Below are 9,285 nucleotides of genomic sequence, written 5' to 3' on the forward strand. Positions count from 1 at the left end.
TTCTTTTTCTTTTTCTTTTTCTTTTTCTTTTTCTTTTTCTTTTTCTTTTTCTTTTTCTTTTTCTTTTTCTTTTTCTTTTTCTTTTTCTTTTCTTTTTCTTTTCTTTTTCTTTTTCTTTTTCTTTTCTTTTTCTTTTTCTTTTTCCTTTTCTTTTTCTTTTTCTTTTTCTATTTCTTTCTTTTTCTTTTCCTCCTCCTCCTCTTCCTCCTCCTTCTCCTCCTCTTTCTTTCTTTCTTTCTTTCTTTCTTTCTTTCTTTCTTTCTTTCTTTCTTTCTTTCTTTCTTTCTTTCTTTCTTGATTATCTGGGTAGCACTGAGATGAGTCATGTGGACTCAAGCGCGGGAATTGAAACATAGAAAGCAGGCTCCGCGGTCCCATGTTGTGGGAAATGAAGGCTGCTCTGAGTCAGAGAGCTGTAGAATGGAAATTGCCTGCTTCTTGTGTCAGAGATTGATTGAACTGTGAATTTATAAAACTGGGATTATTTGGTTTTAGGATAGATTTATATAGAGATTTTGTCTGAATCACATGCAGAATTTCGCCTGCAGTTCAGATAGTCACTGAATTCAAGTAGAGAGGTCAGTGAATAGGCATTAATAAAATAAATATCTGTGACTCCAGGCAGAGAGCTGAAAACATACATGGTATATCAAGTTGGCTGCTCTAGGCAGAGACCTTAACAAGTAAAAACTACCTGCTTCCTATAGGCAGATATTAGTAAAAGTTTGAATTAATTGCTTTAAGGATGGTATAGAGATATACTGCTCTAATAATTCTTACAGGATACTAAATTCTGCTTAACTTGGGCTCCATTGGAATTCTGAGTTTAAACCCTGCTTTGTCTAGATGCCTGCTTATAAGTAGGCATAGATAGAAGTATGAATCAATTGTGTTAATGTGATATAAAGATATATTGCTCTAATACTCCTCACACGATATTCAAATTCTGTCTAACGTGAGCTCCATGGGAATTCTGGGTTACTATCCTGCATGGCAATTTAGAAAAGGCCTAAGAATAGGCACATACTATAATTTAGTTTATTTCACTTGTTTTGGAGTTTTGGGTATTTTGGAACTTTCAAAATGATTGTGATGTTGAGCTTTGTGGTTATATTATTCCTCTGGGAGAGAGGTCAAAATAAAGGTTTTTCTGGCCACTGACTCAAGGATATGCTGATTTGGGAGAAATGTTTTGTCTTTGCATTTATAGAAAAGGTGATTAGGACTTATACACCTTCCAGAATAATGTGGTTCAGATTTGATAGAGGGAGACACCCTGAAGAACTAGATTCCAGAGAATCAAACAAAACAGTTATCTTGATGATACTAAAACTTTGCTATGAGATTTGTATATTACAGAATATACAGCCTTGGTGAGTCTCCTCTTCAGACATGCTGAACTAACTTGCTTGAACTCCTGATGACTTAGACTTTCAGCCAGATCCAGTCTGGACACAGAAATCAGAGACTAATACAATTGTTAGTGTGGCCTTCTAAGGCCAACCAACTGCGATTTTCCCTACATTTCCCCCAATTCAAAATATCTCAACGTCCACATTCATCTTGAAGAAGTTATAAAGAAGCATCACTCATGTTCCCTGGGCTTTGGGGCTGGAGGTGGTTATTATAGGTTGTCTTTCTAGGGAATGCAGAAATGGACTTTTATCTTTGAGTTTGCTTATATAGTGGACTATGTTGATGGATTTCCATATATTGAACCACCAATGCATCCCTGGGATGAAGCCTACTTGATCATGATGGATGATTGCTTTGATGTGTTCTTGAATTCAGTTTGCAAGGATTTTATTGAGTATTTTTGCAATGATATTCATAGGGGAAATTGATCTGTAGTTCTCTTTCTTTGTTGGGTCTTTGTGTGGCTTAGGTAATTGTGGCTTCGTAGAATGAATTGGGTAGTGTTCCTTCTGTTTCTATTTTGTGGAATAGTTAGAAGGGTATTGGTACTAGATCTTTGAAGGTCTGATAGAACTCTGCCAGAAACCCATTTAGTCCTGGGCTTTTTTATTTTATTTTATTTATTTTTTTGGCTGAGAGACTATTAATGACTGCTTCTATTTTTTATAGGTTATGACACTGTTTAGATCACTTATATGATCCTAATTTAAATTTGGCACCTGGTATCTGTCTAGAAAATTATCCATCTTATCCAGACTTTCCAGTTTTGTTGAGTATAGGCTTTTGTAGTAGGATCTGATGATTTTTTTAAAATTTCCTTGGTTTCTGTTATTATTTCCCTTTTCATTTCTGATTTTGTTGATTTGGATACTGGCTCTGTGCCCTCTGGTTAGTCTGCCTAAGGGTTTATCTATCTTGTTGATTTTCTCAAAGAACCAGCTCCTCATAAAATAGCAAAACTTCTGTAAGCAAAGGACACTGTCAATAGGACAAAATGGCAACCAAGAGATTGGGGAAAGATATATACCAATACTACATCCAATACAGGGCTAATATTCAATATATACAAAGTACTCAAGAAGTTAGACTCCAGAGAACCAAATAACCCTATTAAAAATGGGGTACAGAGCTAAACAAATAATTTTCAACTTAAGAATATCGAATGGCCAAGAAGGACCTAAAGAGATTTTCAACATCCTTAGTCATCAGGGAAATGCAAATCAAAATAACACGGAGATTCCACCTCATACCAGTCAGAATGGCTAAGATAAAAAACTCATGTGACAGCAAATGCTGGTGAGGATGTAGACAAAGAGGAACACTCCTCCATTGCTGGTGGGATTGAAAGCTGGTACAACAACTCTAGAAATCAGTTTGGCAGTTCCTCAGAAAATTATACATAATACTACCTGAGGACCCAGCTATACCACTCTTGGGCATATACCTAGAAGATGCTCCAACATGGAATAAGGACACATGCTCCACTATGTTCAGAGCAGCCTTATTTATAATAGCCAGAAGCTGGAAAGAACCCAGAAGTCCCTCAACAGAGGAATGGATACAGAAAATGTGGTACATTTACACAATAAAGTACTAGCAGTTATTAAAAACAATGAATTCATGAAATTCTTAGACAAATAGATGGATCTGGAGGATACCATCCTCAGTGTGGTAACCCAATCACAAATGAACACACATGATATGCACTCACTGATTGGATATTAGACCAGAAGTTCAGATTACCCAAGATACAATTTGTAAAACACATGAAACTCAAGAAGAAGAAAGACCAATGTGTGAATACTTCGATCCTTCTAAGAAGGGGGAACAAAATACCCATGGAAGGAGTTATAGAGACATAGTTTGGAGCAGAGTCTGAAGGAATGACCATCCAGAAACTGCCCCACCTGGGGATCCATCCCATAAACAACCACCAAACCTAGACACTATTGTAGATGCCAACAAAAGCTTGCTTACAGAAGCCTGATATAGCTTTCTCCTGAGAGACTCTGCCAGTGTCTGATAAATACAGAAATGGATGCTCACAGCCATCCATGGGACTGAGCACAGGGTGCCCAATGAAGGAGCTAGAGAATGGTGAAAGGGTTTGCAGTCCCCTAGGAGGAAAAAAATATAAACTAACCAGTAAGCCCATAGCTCCCTGGGACTAAACCACCAATCAAAGAAAATACATGGTGGGACTCATGGCTCTAGCTGCATATGTATCAGAGGATGGTCTAGTTAGTCATCAATGGGAGGAGAGGCCCTTGGTCCTGTGAATGTTATATGCCCCAGTATAGTGGAATGCCTGGGCTAGAAAGCGAGAGTTGGTGGGTTGGGGTGCAGGGAGGGGGGAAGAGGATAGGGGATTTTCAGAGGGGAAACTAGGAAAGGGGATAACATTTGAAATGTAAATTTAAAAAATATCTAATAAAAAGAATAAATAAAGGAAATATATAAGAACAAATATAAGGAAAACAAAGAGAGAGAGAGATTTACAGAACATTTCACCATGAAACAAAAAAAAATCTACCATCTCATGGTAGCTTCTCAAAAATAAACTAAATAATCAGACAAAATAAACAAGCCTTGAAAGATACAAGAAGATTGAAATATCTCATACATTCTATCAGATCACCACAGATGCAGGTTTGTCTTTAATAACAAAACAACAGAATGTCCACATATTGTATAATTCTCTACTTAATGATAACTTGATGAGGGAAGAGACAGAGAAAGAAATTGAAGACTTTTTAGTATTTAAGGAAAATGAAGACACAACATATCCAAACTTAAGGAACACAATGAAAGCAGTGCTAAGAGGAAAATTCATAGACTGAGTAGCTTCATAAAGAAATTGGTGAGATCCTACACAAGCAACTTAACCAGCACATCTGAAATTTCCAGAACAAGAAGAAACATACACATGCAAGAGGAGTAGATGACAGGAAATAATCTCAGTGCTGAAATCAACCAATTAGAAACAAAGGGCACTATACAAAGAATCCACAAAAATAACAGCTGGCTCTTTCAGAACATAAAGAAGATAAACTCTTAGCCAAACTAACTAAAGGGCACAGAGATGGTAACACATTAACAAAATCAGAAATGAAAAGGGAGACATAATAACAGAAACTCAGAAAAACAAAACAAAACAAAACAAAAACAAACAAACAAAAAAACCCCAGATCCTACTACTTAACAAAACTGGAAAATCTGGATGAAATGGATGATTTTCTAGACAGATACCAGATACCAACATTATATCAGGACCAGACAAACTAAGCAGTTCCATATCCCATAATGAAGTAGAAGCGGTCATTAAAATCTCCAAACCACAAAAGCCCAGGACCGGATGGTTTTAGTGCAGAATTCTATCAGACATTCAAAGAAGACCTAATACCAATATGTCTGAAACTATCCCACAAAATAGAAACAATCAATATTATATAATTCATTCTATGAAGCAGCATTTACACTGATACAAAGACACAACAACAAAGAGAACTTCAGACCAATGCTGCTTATGAATATTGATGCAAAAATATTAAATAAAATTTTCATAAAACAAATTCAAGAGTACATCAAAATTATCATTCACCATGAATAAGTAGGCTTCATCCCTGGGATGCGGGGATGATTCAATATACAGAAATCCTTCAATGTAATCTACTATATAAACAAACTCAAAGGAAAAAAATCACAGGATCATCTCATTAGTGCTGAAAAAGCCTTAAACAAAATCAATATCCCCTCATCTTAAAAGTCTTGAGAAGATCAAGAATTCATGGCACATACCTTCTATCAGATATAGAAGCAATATACAGCAAACCAACAGTGAACATCAAATTAAATGGAGAGAAATTTGAAGCAATTTCAGTAAAATCAGGGAAAAGACAGGCTGCCTACTCTTTCCCTATCTATTCAATATAGTACTTGAATTTCTATCTAGAGCAATTACACAACAAGAGGAGGTCAGAGGGCTACAAATTAAAAAAGAAGTCAAGATACTGCTTTGAAGATGATATGATAATATACATTTCCAACCCCAAAAATTCTACCAGTGAATTCATACAGCTAATAAACAACTTCAGCAAAGTGGTGGGATATAAAATTAACTCAAATAAATCAGTAGCCTTTCTTTTCACAAAGCATAAATAGGCTGAAAAAGAAATTGAAGCAACAACACCCTTCACAATAGTAACAAATTATATACAATAACTTGATGTAACTCTAAACAAGCAAGTGAAAGTTCTGTATAACAAGAACTTCAAGTCTCTGAAAACAGAAATCAAAGAAGACCTCAGAAGATGGAAAGATCTCCTAAGCTAATGGATCAGCAGGATTAACATTGTAAAAATGGCGATCTTACCAAAAGCAATCTACAGATGCAATGCAATCCCCATAAAAAATTCCAACTCAACTCTTCAGAGATAGACTTTTCATCTGGAATAACAAAACAAAAAACAAAACAACAAGAACAGCAACAACAACAACATAAAAAACAGGAGAGTGAAGAAAATTCTCAACAATAAAAGCACTTCTGGGTGAATCACCATCATTGACTTCAAGCTGTACTACTGAGCAATAGTGATAGTAACTGTATGGTATTGGTACAGAGACAGACAGGTAAGGCAAAGGACACTGTTTATAAACTGGGAAAAATCTTTACCAATCTTACATGTGATAGAGGGCTAATATCCAAAATATACAAAGAACTGAAGAAGGTACACTCCAGAAAACCAAATAGCCCAATTTGAAAATTGGGTACAGAGCTAAACAAAGCATTTGCACCCCAGGGATCTTGAATAGTTAGAAGAACCTAGAGAAATGTTTAACATCCTTAGCCATCAGGGAAATGCACATCAAAAGGACCATGAGATTCCACCTTACATCAATCAGAGTGGCTAAAATCAAAACTCAGGTGATAGGAGATGCTGGTGAGGATGTAGAGAAAGAGGAATACTTCTTCATTGCTGATGAGATTGCGTGCTGGTACAACTAGTTTGGAAATCAACCTGGTGATTCCTCAGAAAATTGGAAATAGCTCTACCTGAAAACTCTGATATACCACTCCTGGGCATATATCCAAATAATGTTCCAACATACTATGGTCATAGCAGACTTATTCTTAAGCCAGAAGCTAGAAACAATCCAGATGTCCCTTACCTAAGAATGGATACAGAAAATGTGGTACATGTACACAATTTAATACTACCCAGCTATTAAATATGAAGACTTTATGAACTTTGTAGTCAAATGGATGGAACTAGAAAATATTATCCTGAGTGAGGTAACCCAGACTCAAAAGGACATGCATGGTATGTACTCGCTTATAAGTGGCTATTAGTCCAAATTTTCAGAATATCCACAATACAACTTAAAGACCATATGAAGCTTAACAAGAAGGAAGGCCACAGTATGGATGCTTCAAACTCAGTTAGAAGGGTTTACAAAATAGTCATGGGAGCAGAGGGAGGGAGGATCCTGGGTGAGAAAGGGATAGAAGAAGAGGGGGAGAGACAGGAAAGATGTCCCGAGGGCAAGGAGAATGAATAGAAATATGCAGCAATTGGAGGTGGTGAACTTGTGGAACCATTAGAAAGTCCCAGACTACAGGGATGCAAGAGGCTTTCAGGATGAGATTGGATGACATTAGCTGAAATACCCAGGAGATAGAACCTGAAGAGACCACCTCCAGTAGACAGACATGGCCCACAGTGGAGGGGTGGGGCAACCCATCCATCTAAATATTTCTAACCCAGAAGTGCCCATGTCTGAAGGAAAGAAAGGCAATCCAGAGACTGCCCCACCATTCCATCTGTAGACACCAATCACTGACACTCTTTTCGATGACAAGATTCGCTTATAGACAGGAGCCTGGTATAGCTGTTCTCTGAAAGGCTCTGCCAACACCTGACTAAGATAGATAGATACCATTGGCAACCATTGGACTGAGTCTGGAGACCCCAATGGAAGTGTTAAGGGAAGGACTGAAGGAGCTGAAGGGGATTACAACCCCATAGAAAGAACAACAGTATCAATTAACCGGACCTCTCAGAGCTCTTGGGGATTAAACCACCAACAAAAGAGTATACATGGAAGGGTCCATGGCTCTAGTTACATATATAGAAGAGATATGCCTTATCTGGCATTAGTGGGAGGTGAGGCACTTGCTCCTGTAGAAGCTTGATGCCCCAGAGAAGGAGGATGCTAGCAGGATGAGAAAGGAGTGGGTAGGTTGGTGAGTACCCTCTTAGAGGCAAAGGGGAGGAGGGTTGGGTGGGGGTTTGTGGAGGGACAACCATGAAAGTGGATAACAATTGAAATAGAAACAAATAAAATGATTAATAAAAAAAGTCAGTTATTCACTGATGATGTCCTTATATAGAAAAACCCAAAGACAAACAAATATTACCTTTAGTTTACGTGTCTTTAATGCATTTAAAATACATTTCTATTAGATGTGCTGTTTTCAGGTTCAGAGAGGATTCGTTGTATCATTATTGCATTTCTCTTTAAGCCTAAATTAATTTTAAAAAATTAAAAGCTAAAGTGTGATACTTTTTTTCAACAGATTGTATTTGTATTTTCATGCATCTTCAGAAGAGAGAACATTCAAAATGTGAATTTGTTCAGTGATTTGCTCCTTAAATTTGGTGAGTCCTCTATAATTAAATCTAAAGTACACACAGTAATATAATATACTTCTTACCATGGCCCAGATTTTCAAGTAAGCAAAGAAAAATATTTGGTTCATAGATATACCATATCATGTAAAAATTTGGCACTAAAAATATCTAAATTCTACTTGGAGATTCTAAAAGTCCTATATTTTTGAATAATAACAAACCGAATTTTGACAATGTACATTTATCAAAAGAATACTGACTTTAAGTTTTTTCTCACTAGAACATATGTTTTCATTTTATTTGAGAGGATTTAATTGTTTTTCTTTTCTATACATAATTAGCCAACATACACAGAGACAATAAACACAGAGTAAATAAAGGACTCTGGAAATGAAAGGGATGTAAACTAATAGACTATGGAGAACAAGAAGCACCTCTGCCAAATAGGGGGAAAGGTCAACTTAGAGAACATAAAAAGCAAAATGAAATTAAGTTTATGTGAAGACAGTCAACACTCCCTCAGGCCACCATACTTTCCAGAGATAAATTGCTAGAAAGTTTAAACATTCATCAAATGCAAATATTGGTAAAATTTTAAGCTACTAGATTTGTTTGTTGCAAAACTCTCTTTGAACAGCACCATCTTAATATGGTGTTATTTAACAATGCTTTATAAAGTTGACTATGCAGCCTTACCCAACTGATTGTGTACTTGTAGGTTGGTACCTTATAGAAACTCTTATATGTAGTACATGTACTTTTGGTAGAAGTGGTTGATAATCAGCCATGAATCACTTCCTACTCTTCTACTTCTCTGGTCTGCTTCCAGAACAGAGCCTCATTTTCTAGGATCCTTATTTCCAGGAAAAAAAAAAAAAAAGAGAAACAAAAATTCTTGGAAAAGTGAGAGAGAAATGAAGGTCACAGAAACAATCATGAGCCCCTCTGTTAACAATGGAATAACTCTCATCTAAAGTAACTGGCCTACAGTTCTAGTGTTCAACACTCCTATTAATCTTTATCATTATTATTATTATTATAATTGGGTATTTATTTCATTTACATTTCCAATGCTATCCCAAAAGTCCCACACATCCTCCCACACCCACTCCCCCACCCACCCACTCTCACTTCTTGGCCCTGGCGTTCCCCTGTACTGAGGCATATAAAGTCTGCACGAACAATGGGCCTCTCTTTCCACTGATGGCCTACCAGGCCATCTTCTGATACATATGCA

The sequence above is a fragment of the Mus caroli genome, chromosome 10, assembly GCF_900094665.2.
Source record: "Mus caroli chromosome 10, CAROLI_EIJ_v1.1, whole genome shotgun sequence".
Lineage (NCBI taxonomy): Eukaryota > Metazoa > Chordata > Mammalia > Rodentia > Muridae > Mus > Mus caroli.